The sequence below is a fragment of the Aulonocara sp. 'chitande type north' Nkhata Bay genome, linkage group LG3 (assembly GCF_057382095.1).
Source record: "Aulonocara sp. 'chitande type north' Nkhata Bay isolate Kocher_YH1m ecotype deep benthic linkage group LG3, A_spYH_male_GT1.1, whole genome shotgun sequence".
Lineage (NCBI taxonomy): Eukaryota > Metazoa > Chordata > Actinopteri > Cichliformes > Cichlidae > Aulonocara > Aulonocara sp. 'chitande type north' Nkhata Bay.
In genome coordinates this window covers 16282476-16294815 of record NC_141346.1, presented here as the reverse complement: position 1 = coordinate 16294815, position 12340 = coordinate 16282476, and the positions used below count along the sequence as shown (strand labels likewise).

At 39.8% G+C, this 12340-nt stretch overlaps 1 protein-coding gene across 1 annotated transcript in view; it reads left to right on the top strand.

Moving 5' to 3' along the window:
- Nucleotides 1-12340, top strand: part of LOC147334189 (coxsackievirus and adenovirus receptor homolog) — a 261856-nt gene that overhangs the window by 208190 nt on the left and 41326 nt on the right. The gene's annotated exons all lie outside the window — the stretch shown is intronic.

The window sequence follows — 12340 nt, the reverse complement described above, 5'->3', positions numbered from 1 at the left end:
ACTCCCTCTGGTGGGTCTTGATTTATTTCTGCTGGTTTTCCTGTTTGAAATAAACATGTGTTATCACTTTGTTGTTCTTCTTCCGGCAGCATTTGAATATTTCAGCACTAAACTGATGTTTCTTCAAAGCTCATTTCAACATGTTGAAGTCATGAATGAAAGTGCAGACTGTGGGTAAGAGCCAAAGTGAACGTTTATGTTTTGTTTATTTGTTATGGTGGCACAGGTGTTTAGATTTTCCTGCACCTCAGGGGTCCGTTCTTCGTACGTCGCTTACTACATCCAAGATAAAATGACACATCCAAGACCAAATCATCGCGCTAACCGTGAGCTCGCTAATCCGGTTCTCCGAACACACCTGCTGTTGACGATTAGTACAGCTGGATGAAGTAATGTGAGATCACTGGGTGTCGTAACAGGGGCTACGCATCGAGAGTAGAAACATTGATCGGCAACCCTCTGATTGGTCGGCGAAAATGTCGAAGGAGCGCGCACGGTATTTTTCGGCAGCAGAGCAAGAACTCTTGATTGAGGGATTTCAGGAGATTCAGAGTTTAATCAGAACGCAAGGGAACACTGCAAAGGCTGCAAAAGCAAGGAGAGAGGGCTGGCAGAAAGTTGCTGACAAATTAAACTAGTAAGTAATGTAATAATAACAATAATAATGGAGTGGATTTATATAGCGCTTTTCAAGGCACCCAAAGCGCATGACAATGCCACTATTCAGTCACTCTCACATTCACACACTGGTGGAAGCAGCTACGGTTGTAGCCACAGCTGCCCTGGGGCAGACTGACAGAAGCCAGGCTGCCATATTGCGCCATCGCCCCCCCTGGCCAACACCAGTAGGCGGTAGGGTACATTTATTATATCACACTATATTATCCAATATTATATTACATTATATTATATTATAATATGGTATATTATATCCCCTTTCACATTAGAGCCACAACAGGACCCACTAGAACATGGGAACAAGTAAAAGTGAAATATAAGAATATTCTACAGAATGGTAATATTTATCACTTATATTGCTTTTCGTCTCTTGGAAAGAGACCCTGAAATAATCTGTTTGTTTGTTTATAACAGCAACCAAGAAAAGGGCAGAGCAAAAAAAGACAGGTGGTGGTCTTGCACCCCCTCGTCAACAAGTTGGTTAAGTAAATAATACCCTCACGGGAATATCGATATCTCTCTATGAGCACACTGTCGCGCTGAGCTAAAGGATCCTGTCTATCCCGCAATATACGCCGCGATCTAATCCTGTTTACATAAAGTAAGCCTGCTCCCGAGCAGGTTTACGCTTACGGATCTGTTGCTATGACAGCAAGTCCCGGATGAGTTTCGGAGAACCGAACGATCCAAGATCACGCGAGATCGTCAACAATCAAATCCAGCTACCTTACTTAGCGAGGTACAAAGAACAGGCCCCTGGATGATCAGATCATCTGTCTGTACCTGAATGTTCACTGACAACACTGAGAGTCTGAACAGCAGCAGGAGAAAAACTCTGAGACATTTCAAACAGGCTGAAGTTCAACAGCAGGCTGGAATGAGTCCTGACTCTGCCGTTGTTTATGTTTTTGGTAGATCCAAAACCCAACAACAGCAGCAACAAGAAGCACAGCAGAGACAGGCAGAGCAACTTTCAGTCCAACAGATCCAGCCTCCTTCCCTCCATCCTCTGTGTGTCCTCCTGTCTGACCTGCAGGTGAGAAACAGGTGTGAGGTGTCAGCTGTCAGGTAGGTGATGAGTGAAGAACAGAACAGAATCCATTTCCTCTTCAAACTGCTGTCAGACTTTGGCTGTATCCCAATTCAGGTTCTGCAGCCTTAACGGTCCTCAAGGGACGTGTACTCAAAGACCGCTAAGGCCGGAATTGAGAGGCTTGTGAGATTGTAAAATGGGACGGTCTAGCCTCCGTCGCGCTGCCCAGGTTGCCTAGCAACCATGATACTAACAGCTGGAAATATATACAGCTTTGTTTGACAGAAATGAAGGAGAACATATTTTGCTCATTTGTTTCTACAAGAGCTTTGTGTGATTTGATAAGTATCTGAGGCTGAGACCACAGGACTGTAAAACATGATTGTTGGGCTTCATTTCTGTGCTGAACAGTCATTTAAGATTAGCTAGTAAATAACAATTAGCTAATGTTGGTCATGAGACTAAAACCATCTCACTTTGGTAATGTAAGTATAATATGGCCAATATTATACTGGTCCTGCTAAATGGGTCAAACTGGGCAGAAAGTATACAAACACATAACAGCCTTATAGAATATGATGTAACACTATAGATCAACTTACCTCAGAATATATAAAGCATATAAACAATTACAGCAATATGATGCAACAAACACAGCAGTGCTACTAATCCAAAATACTCAGCTTCATAGAACTGAAACAAACATTTATTTTTAGGTCTCACCTGGGCTCCTGCTGCACTTCTTCATATGCTTGCTTGCCAGCCTGCTCGCCTGCCTGCCTTCCAGTCTGCCCTACGCCCAGACTCTCTGTTAACTCTTACTTCCCTCCTCAGAGCTTTCAAACCCGGACCTGCAAGTAAGGAAAATAACTCACCAGCAAACGTTTCTCAGTCACCAGCTCCTTACCTAGATGTTAATTCTGTCTTCGTCTGTGGCAGAATCTTCTCATTCACCCGTGACCCAGTTTCCTAGGACCCCCACTTCCTCACTCCAGCCACTATCTCCCTGTTGTCAGGGAGATAGTGATTGATGATCGGGAGCTGGTCGTGAGGTGTTAATCGCTTCTCGTTACCCCACGTATACTAAACGATGCACGATGAAGGCCAAACTCGGGCCGATCGCCAAAACGGTCGCACGACTCAAAAATCGTCTCAAAATGGGCCAAAAATCGCACAGTGTAAACCCAGCATTAACGAGTGAACCGTCAGCTCGTTCAAACACACGTTAAAGTCCATTTGGCTCGACGCCACCGAACAGGCAGCAATATAACACAGCTAACATTAACAGTGCAGTGAATACTGCTTGTGCCGTGATATTCAGGACTGCAAACCAAGCAGCATCACTGACTTTCAGCTTGTTGTGTTTGTGGATATATGACTGACTTTAATTATCCACAAAATCATCACATTATCTGTAAGATTAAGGTCGACTATTGTATTATTATCAGTGTTGGGACTAACGCGTTATTAAGTAACGCGTTACAGTAACTACGTTATTATTGTGGTAACGAGCACGGTAACTAGTTATTATGCCAAAATCAGGAACGCGTTACTCGTTACTGGGATTTAGATAGGGTCGTTACTCGTTACTTCGTGTGGTGGCTATTGCGGAGCTTCCACAGATTCAGTAACATTAGCAAGTGGTGGAGGCCAGCAGGTGGATGAAGGAAAAGGGGCGCAGAAGGAAAAGAGACCTGAGGCGGCCGCCGGTCCAAGTGTGAACTGAACTTCAGGTAAGAAGTTATGACCTGCAGTCTCTCTGGGTCAGATATGAACCAAGTTTAGGTGGAGTTTATTTTCGTTATTCTGACTTTTTCGTACTGCGTGCTAGCTAGCATGACGGAGTTTCTATACAGCTGGGTGGTGCTATGTTACTGATGTTGAACTTTATTTTGTTCATAAGTTATTAGAGTTGCCAACCGTCCCGCCTGGTATTCAGAGAAAATATTGCGCGTTTCTTATTGAGGTGAAAAGGAACAGTTTGTCCCGTAATTCAGCTACAGTGAAAAAGACACAAAGCTGGAGTTATTCTGTGTCTTTACGCTGCACAGCTGCCTCTTCTCCTCTCATTCTCCCCCCTCCCTCTCCCGTTTCTACTTCAGTCATGAAAACTGATCAATGATCAGCTGATTGGCTCTCTTGTTTGTTTATCGCCCACTTTGCGCCTAAAGAGGAAACCAGCGGATGTCGCGCTAAACAACAGCAGCACGTTTAAGCATGATCAGCTATTGTTAGAATTTATTTAATATTAATTTCTAGTATCAGCTGATGTTTGCTGGAGCCACAGCTGCAAAAAAGCTGCTGGTCATGATATCAGTTTGGTTATCTGGTGAGAGGGAAACATGAAGATGAAACCAGGAGATGTCCTTACTGGATCATCAGAGCTGAACAGGTGATGGAGAAACAGGTTTACCTTTTAGGTGACATGAATGAGTTGAAGGGAAGTTATGAACTGTTTCTGAGAGACAAATAACACCAGGATCCTTTTTTAGGTAGCTGACAGCTGGTAACTGTGCAGGGGCGGATCTAGGAAAGTGTTGCCAGGGGGGCATGTATGTCATTAACAGGGAAAGGGGGGCACAAAGAAATACTTTTCTTTCTTATTCTCATTTAAAATGTCTAGCTTTTAAAAAATAATTATCTGAATCTTACAACAAACGATTGATAGATTGATGCATATATACCATCAAAACAGTGTACATCACTGTCACAACAGTGTTTATTTTCATTCAAAGGCTTTATGATTTTTCCTATAATGGTGGGCCAGTCTCTAGTCAAAATGCCCGGGCCAATTTTCTGTCCCAGTCCAGCTCTGTATGCAGCTCATCTGCAGTCTAGTGTTGCCTACATCTTCCTATTCAGAAGGCAGAATTTCCGAGTTCTGAGTACAATCGAAAGCACCACGACTGCAGATTTTGTGTTGGATGTAAAAGGCGCACATGACGCTGTGACGTAGGCTAGAATCATGGCAGCAGTCAATGACGGTCCAGGCGTGGGATTTCTCTCGTGGAAATGTGCACATTATCTTTTCCTTTCTATTGGTAGGTGGCACAGTGCACATGTGGCAAGTAAGCAAGCTAGAAGACTGGCAACGTTATGGAAGAAACACATTAACAAGAGAATTCTGAGTAAAACCAAAGTTACTTTCCCTAGTAACTAGTTACTTTGAAAGTAACGAGTAACTTGAAGTAACGGAGTTACTTTTGAGAGAAGTAACTAGTAATGTAACTAAGTTACTATTTTAAAGTAACTTACCCAACACTGATTATTATATTTTAAAGGCTTTAAAACAAAGTAAACGCTGAAAGTACAAACATCGCTAATGTCACATAACTTTGTCGACATGTGGCCAACAGTAGTGATGTGACGTTCTGTATCGAGGCGTCAAAGCTTGTGTCGAGAAATTGAGGGGGCGTTTCCGCGATGCGTGTATTGAGGCTTGCTTCATTTATGGGAGGAGCTGAAAATGATGACGTCCGAAGCCCCGCTGCCCGGCTGTACCACGTGACTGGTTCAGGAAGTGGTTCGGACTTTGCCGCGAGCTATGACAGCGATATAAACCCCTCAGACTTCATTCAAAATGTGGGTGTTTGATGGAGAGTTGCGGTTAGTGAGAGTTTGGAGACAGTTTGGAGGTTTATGAGAGTGAGGAGAGAAAGTCAGGAGAGAATGGAGCCAGCTAAGAAGAGGAGGATGTCCTCCCCTGTGTGGGAACATTTTGATCTTATTCCTCCCAACAAGGTATGTAAATTTCTACAGAAGATGTATTTTCATAATACTGATGGTGCAATACAATTTATGTTAAGCGGCTTTACTTTTGTACAAGGTGAAGTGTTTGCTATGTGCCAGGGAGCTGGGATATAACAACAACACCTCATCCATGCTTAGGCCCTACAGAGCTTTGCATGAGAATAAGGGGAACACCGATTGTGGATCAAGACCAGGTGAGCCATCAAATGCAATGATAATATAGCATGCAGTAATGTTACTAAATGATATAACAATATTATACAACTGTAATACGCTACGTGTGTGATATTTATATTTGTGCTTTGTTTTCGTTGTCTTTCCTCAGGAGAACAATCTCAAATAGATGAAGACCTGGTTAGCATGGTGATTGAGGACACCCAGCCATTTAGCATTGTGGAGGACAAAGGATTCAAAAGATTTGTTAAATCATTAAATCCTAGCTATGTTCTCCCCACTAAAGGTTATAAAAGCAGTGGAAATTTAGTTTTTACAGAATAAAATGTGAACAGGCAGGACTGTGGCTCAAAGCCTCGATGGCTGTGTCCCAATTCAGGGTCTGCAGCTTTAAAGGCTGCATTTTAAGGCTGATTACGTCACAGCTACCCGACGAAGGCCATCCCAATTCAAAGGCTGTGTCCCTTGTGGATCAGTGGCACATAATGATTAGGCAGGAAGACAGTCTGGATGATCCCCCATAAATATTTGATTGTAAATAAGGTAAAAGAAGTCTCATTTAAAATTCTACATAAATGTTATCCAGCCAGTCACTACATGGTAAAATTTAAAAGGGACATAAATACTAATTGTACTTTCTGTGGGGATCATCCAGAAACTGTGACACATCTTTTTTGGTACTGTTCTTTTACACAGAGATTCTGGAAGGAATTTAGCAGGTTTGTTATTGTCCATATTTTAAGGGAGTTTTCTTTACGATGGGAAAATGTTTTATTCTGTTTCTTTAAGTTCCCCAAGAAGTATGATAAATGTTTTTTTATGATAAATTTGTTAATACTTTTAGCTAAATTTTTTATCCATAAATGTGAGTTTACTAACAAAACACCATATTTCTGTCATTTTGTAAGGATGTGGAAATGTACATACAATCAATATCAGACTCCACCAACAAAAAGGCTCTCAAAACAATATGTGAATTTTGGTGTGTATTCTTATAATTGTTATTTTTTTCTTTTACCCCTGGCTTTTTGTGTTCATGTTCTGTTGTTTTGTATACTTCATCTGTTCGTATGTTGTATACTCATTGTTTGTTAAATAAAGTTAAAAAACCCCCCCCAAAAAACCCATAATGATTAGGCATATGATTTACTATTGCAGATGAAGTTTATTCTAAAGTTCAAGGAGAACAAAGAAGAATAGCATTTTCAGTTGTGTCCTGGCTGTTGTTCTCTGTGCTGAGTTTTTGTTTTTGTTGTTGTTTTTGTTTTTTGAAATGTTGCTTGAGTGAGGAGTACTGTGACTTCTAAAGTAGCTCTCACCATGCGACCTTGATGAAGATAAGATGATAAGTTCAGAGCCAGCTGAGAGATGGGTTGTCTGCTTTGCTTTAGGTGATAAGGCAGAAAAGTTAAAACTTAGTTTCTTGTCTTGGAGAAGAAAAAAAAAGAAATAAGGTTTTTTGTGTTTCTCCGCCAAGCTACAATTTCATTTTCTGTTTTTGAGAAAGGAGAATTTAAAATAATAATAATAATAATAATAATAAAAATAAAACAAAGAGTGTTCCCTCTTTGATTTAGTACAGATTAATTACTGAATTACAGGTGTTAACCATTCCTCGCCGTCAGTCAGGGGAGATGCTTCCTCAGGGCCGAAGTTTTTCCTCCTTCGGGGTTAACTCCCTTCACTTTTGTGGAGTAGTGCAGACAGAAATCAGCCGAGGCACCGGAGAGAACTGAAGAGATGAGGCTTTAATAACAGTACTGCACACTTCGAAAACACACTGCATAGGCTGTAGCCCGTTAGAACGCTGCTCCCAGTCGCCCTCTCTACCCATGACACACTCTCTCTCTTTTTCTTCCACTCCCTGCGTTTCCTTCACGCGCATGCTCACACACACATCACATACACTCCTTACTGCACTCAGTCACACACAAGACGGCAATTCCCGCAACACAGGAAAGAAAAAATAGAATTAAATAGATTCGATGACCCCAAATTATTGATTCATAATCATAACAATAATTATAATAACAATAGTAGTAGTAGTAATAAACTTCTCAGATCAGACGATCAGTGTTACATTTAACCTGGTCACAAAGCCCAAACACTCACAGTGTTTATTTAATCCCATCATGAAAACATACTTAAGTGAAGATAGTTTTTTATCCACAGTTAATTAAAATAAAACAATGTCATCTTATCAGGAAGTGCAAATCCTCACTGTTTTAAGTGTGCTGTGGAAGTGTCATTGGTTATTTGATAGTCAAACATCTCCCTCTAGTGGCCATAAATAAACAATTCACATTTACACCGCTAATTCATCAGGACAGCTAAAGACTCAACACTGTTCTTTCCTTAGACTGTACAGAAAAATACTTCTTCTACTGCGTGTCTTTCATATTAAAAGCTCTTTGCGAATAGCTGTAAGGCTTTAATGTGAAAATATTAGAGCAAGTTTGAACAACCTTACCAATATAAACATTGAAAATAAACATAAGCTACAAGAAAATATAGACTCAGTGTGTCTGATTTGTGCTTTTGTAGGTAGTAGTTTGAAAGACGGTCAAAGTCAATATTTTATATCAGCTTTTAATGGGTATAATAACGTTATGGTCCACAGGCAGGACTTTGTTTTTCATTTCATATAGTGAAATGTGGGCTCAACATGTTTAAAATGATAAAGATCTACAGAAGCAAATCCTAGACTCCAGTTTTTCATCATTCAGTGCTGCAGTTTGTTTTTCACCTGGTGTTGCCAGCAGCAGAGTTCAGATGAAGTTAGCATGAATCTGAGAAACAATGAAGCTCAACAAAATTAAAAACGTTTTTTTTTTAGATTAGTTTTATTTAGTTTGTAGTTATGTTTTTTTTTTTTTGTCACTTTGTCAGGCTTAAGCTGGCATTGTATTCACATTATCAAACTCTTGAGATCACAAACTCATGAGAAACGTTACTAAAATTAAACACTTTTTTCAAATTGTACAAATAAGGTGGACAACAAACTACAAATTGATTTTCAGTCAAATCTTCTCTGATGTCCGACTGTTACAACCAGACTTGATGTGATGCTGGCTGTCTCTTTATACCTGATATTAGCGTTCGTTAGATACATAAAAAAAAAAAAAAAAAACAGCAGCTGTTGCGCAGCTGTTGATTTGCCTTGAGCTGTTGGAGGCTTCTTGCTGTTAAAGGGGGATTTTATTATCATTACTAAATGTTTGCTCACTGTGTGAGAGGTGGGACTTTCTCTCTATGGTTCAGTATAAAACACCTTGAAGGAATGTTGATTTGCTGATATTTGATTGATATTGATGAACATTAACTGAAATGAACACAACTAACTTCCCCTCAGGGACTTCTGAGAAACTGACTCATCCATAAACTTGGATTCCAGTCGTGTAAAGACTTGTTTTTCTTTACTTTGGAATTTATTTTCCAGCTGCAGCTCTCACAGCTGTTCCATCAGAGTTGAAGGACAAAGGAAAACTAACACATTGTAAGGTACTTTAGATGAACTTATCATCTTATAGTGAGAGATTAATCAGACTAATGTACAATGAATAATCTGCACTGAGAAACTTTAAGATTGTTTAAGATTTGAGTCCAAGGCTGAAATCAAATAGTCAGAATATTCCCTGCTCCGTCTTTTCATCACTCGGTCGACGTCCATGGAAAACACGATGAGTTGAAGGAAAAGTTCCCACAGTGTTCCTTCATACAGGTCATGTAAACATGTATGAATATCTAACACATTATTACCAGGGTTAAAAAATACACAGTGATATTTCTCGACCACTTGATCCTTTAAATATGTTAGTCTTTTTATCTTTCCAAAGCCAACATTTCAAAGTGCGTCACAGAGGAGAGAACTTAATGTGAAGAAGGTTTTAATAAATAGAGTAACATGTGTACAGGTTTCCGTCTGGACAGCGAGTGAGGAGGGGCTTTCACCCACCACAGACGTGCTTGTGTGTCACTGGAAGATGATGATCTATGAGCCTGTCAAAGGCTGAACGTTTAACAAGTGGTGCAGATCCAGGTAAGAAAGCAACACTGAATTGAACAGTTGAAAAGAAAAACCACAATAAAAAATATTTAAGAACACTGGATGAAAACACAGACAATGGCTGCTGTGGGAAATTTAGTTTAACACTCAGTTTCACTTCAGTCTTTGTGCTTCACTTTCAGATTTTAAGGCTTACTTGTATTTAAAGGTTTAGTGGGACAGTGTCACCAAATGGTGGCTCTGATTGTTGCCGTTTTCTCTGCAATATTGTAATGTCCTTACTTTGCTTTATGAAGAACTTTGAGCCAACTGTTTGATTTGATGCTACATAAATAAAACTGAATTGAACTCAATTGAGTGATGGCCCAAAGACTGCACAAAAACAGTGGCACGGTCTGATGTGCCACCAACCACGCATGCGTCCATGCAGGCAGCATCCTTCAAGTTGATTTCAAAGAAGTATAAAGTATAATTTATGGTCCACAAATGTGTAAAATAGTAAATAATCTGATTCTAGTAAAGTGTGTTTCTGCTCTCCTGCAGCACTCAAAGCACTTTACGCATTCATACAAGCACTGTTTTCTATAACAAGTGCTTTCTGTCTAATATTCATAAATTCTTACTCCAGTGCATGCATCAGAGAGCAGCTTGGTGTTAATATCTTGCCCAAAGATGTTTGACATGCAGACTGGGGTTCAGCCATCAACCTTCCAATCAGTCGGTGACCTGCTCTACCTCCTGAGCTACAGCCACCCCAAATGTACATCCTCACGCTTGTTTCCATTCAGACAGCAAGCAAAGGGGAGGGGCTGTTCTCTCCCACTGGATACTTGCTTCCTCACAGTCCTACAAAATACTGTCTCCTAACTTTGTGGAAGTAAATGCTGTATATGTCTGAGGGATGCTGGAATGTGGACAGTACCAGGATATGTGACCACTGTAGCCACTGTCTGTGTTTTAGCGTAAGAGTGGATTTCACTGTTGTGACAAAACACAGACAATAGCTGCAGTGAGCTTTTTACTTTGTTTTCAATTCTCTGGCCCTTTGTATGTTAGCACTTCCCCTTTCTCCATCAACACTAAAAAAACCCTCTCACTGCTACCCACACTGAACTGTAAACTCTCCCTAAAACCTCGATTACACTCATTAGACTCCAACATGGACGGCTGAAAACTCTATGGCAGAGCAATCCTTGAGGTCTGTTTGAAGTTTGATGATTAGGCGTTGTCGGCACATTATAATACAAGTTGACTGCAGACGAGACACAGCTACAGTCAATTTATAATCATTATTTAATCCAACAGTTTGTTGTTTTGTAGTAGAAAAACATGTCAATCATGAAAACATCAGCTAAAAACCCTGTTTGAGCATGACTCTTTATTCCTGTTGATTTGTAGAAGAGAAAAAGAGAAGAAAAGAAAAAAAAGCAACAGAAAAGCAAAACATCCTTTCACTGTTTTGAAGACACACTTTTAAAAAAACCATCCTAAAACAACGGTAATATTCCGGCAGCTGGGGCGCCAAAATACGACCGTGAAATAACAGAAAATAACTCCCCATAAAAATACGGTTATTTCCAGTAATGAAAATACAAGTAGTTGCGCTAATTTGACATGGGATCTCGCCTTTTTCAAGTGCCGCTAAACATTAAATCAGGAACATGTTAATGTGATTAAACAATGAAATCATCTATAAATAGGGAAAAAAAAAACATCTTAAAAAACGGTAATATTCCGGCAGCTGGGGCGCCAAAATACGACCGTAAAATAACAGAAAATAACTGTCCCATAAAAATACGGTTATTTTCAGTAATGAAAATAGAGTTTGTTGCGCTAATTTGACATGGGATTCTGCCTTTTCCAAGTGCTTTTAGACATTAAATTAGGAACATTTTAACGTGATTAAACAATGAAATTACCTATAAAAAAGGTCACTGAATGTGGAAATATGAATCATAATACGTAAATGTACAGAAATATACAGTTAACTTGAATAATAATTGATTGCATGCCCTGGGACAGACTGACAGCGGCGAGGCTGCCATATTGCACCATCAGCCCCTTTGGTTATCACTAGGCGGTAGGTGAAGAGTCCTGACCACGGACACAACAACGGAGAGTGTCCGAGCCGGGGCGCGAACCGGCAATCTTCTGATCACAAGGCAAACTGCCAACTCTTGAGCCACGAACGGCCTAACCACCAATGATAATAATACTTATGTGATGTAACACAAGCTTATAGGGATCATGTTATATACTTTTCCATAGCATTACATTTGAATTCAACAGTTCAATCTTTCAAATAACGGACAGATATTTCTGAAATCATGATACATTTGTGAATGTATTTTAACAATCTAAATATGCATATGTACAGACAGATACATTTAATAATCATGACAATTATGTTGTATTACATTACAGTGATTTAACGTTAATTTACATTCAAAATGTGAAGTCAAAGTCTATTTACGTAACTTTAATGATATTCTACAAGAACAGAACATTACTGTCATATTCACAGTAAAATACCTTCATATTAGGGTTTTTTCCTACGGTCGCAGCCATACCTCCGACCTTGTTGTTGTTAGTTCACATTCATTGGCCGATGCTTAGTGTCATGTTATTTATATTAATTGCAATTCCTACCTCTACATTTCTTTTTCAAAATATATAATTAGCACACCGTGCAATGTTTT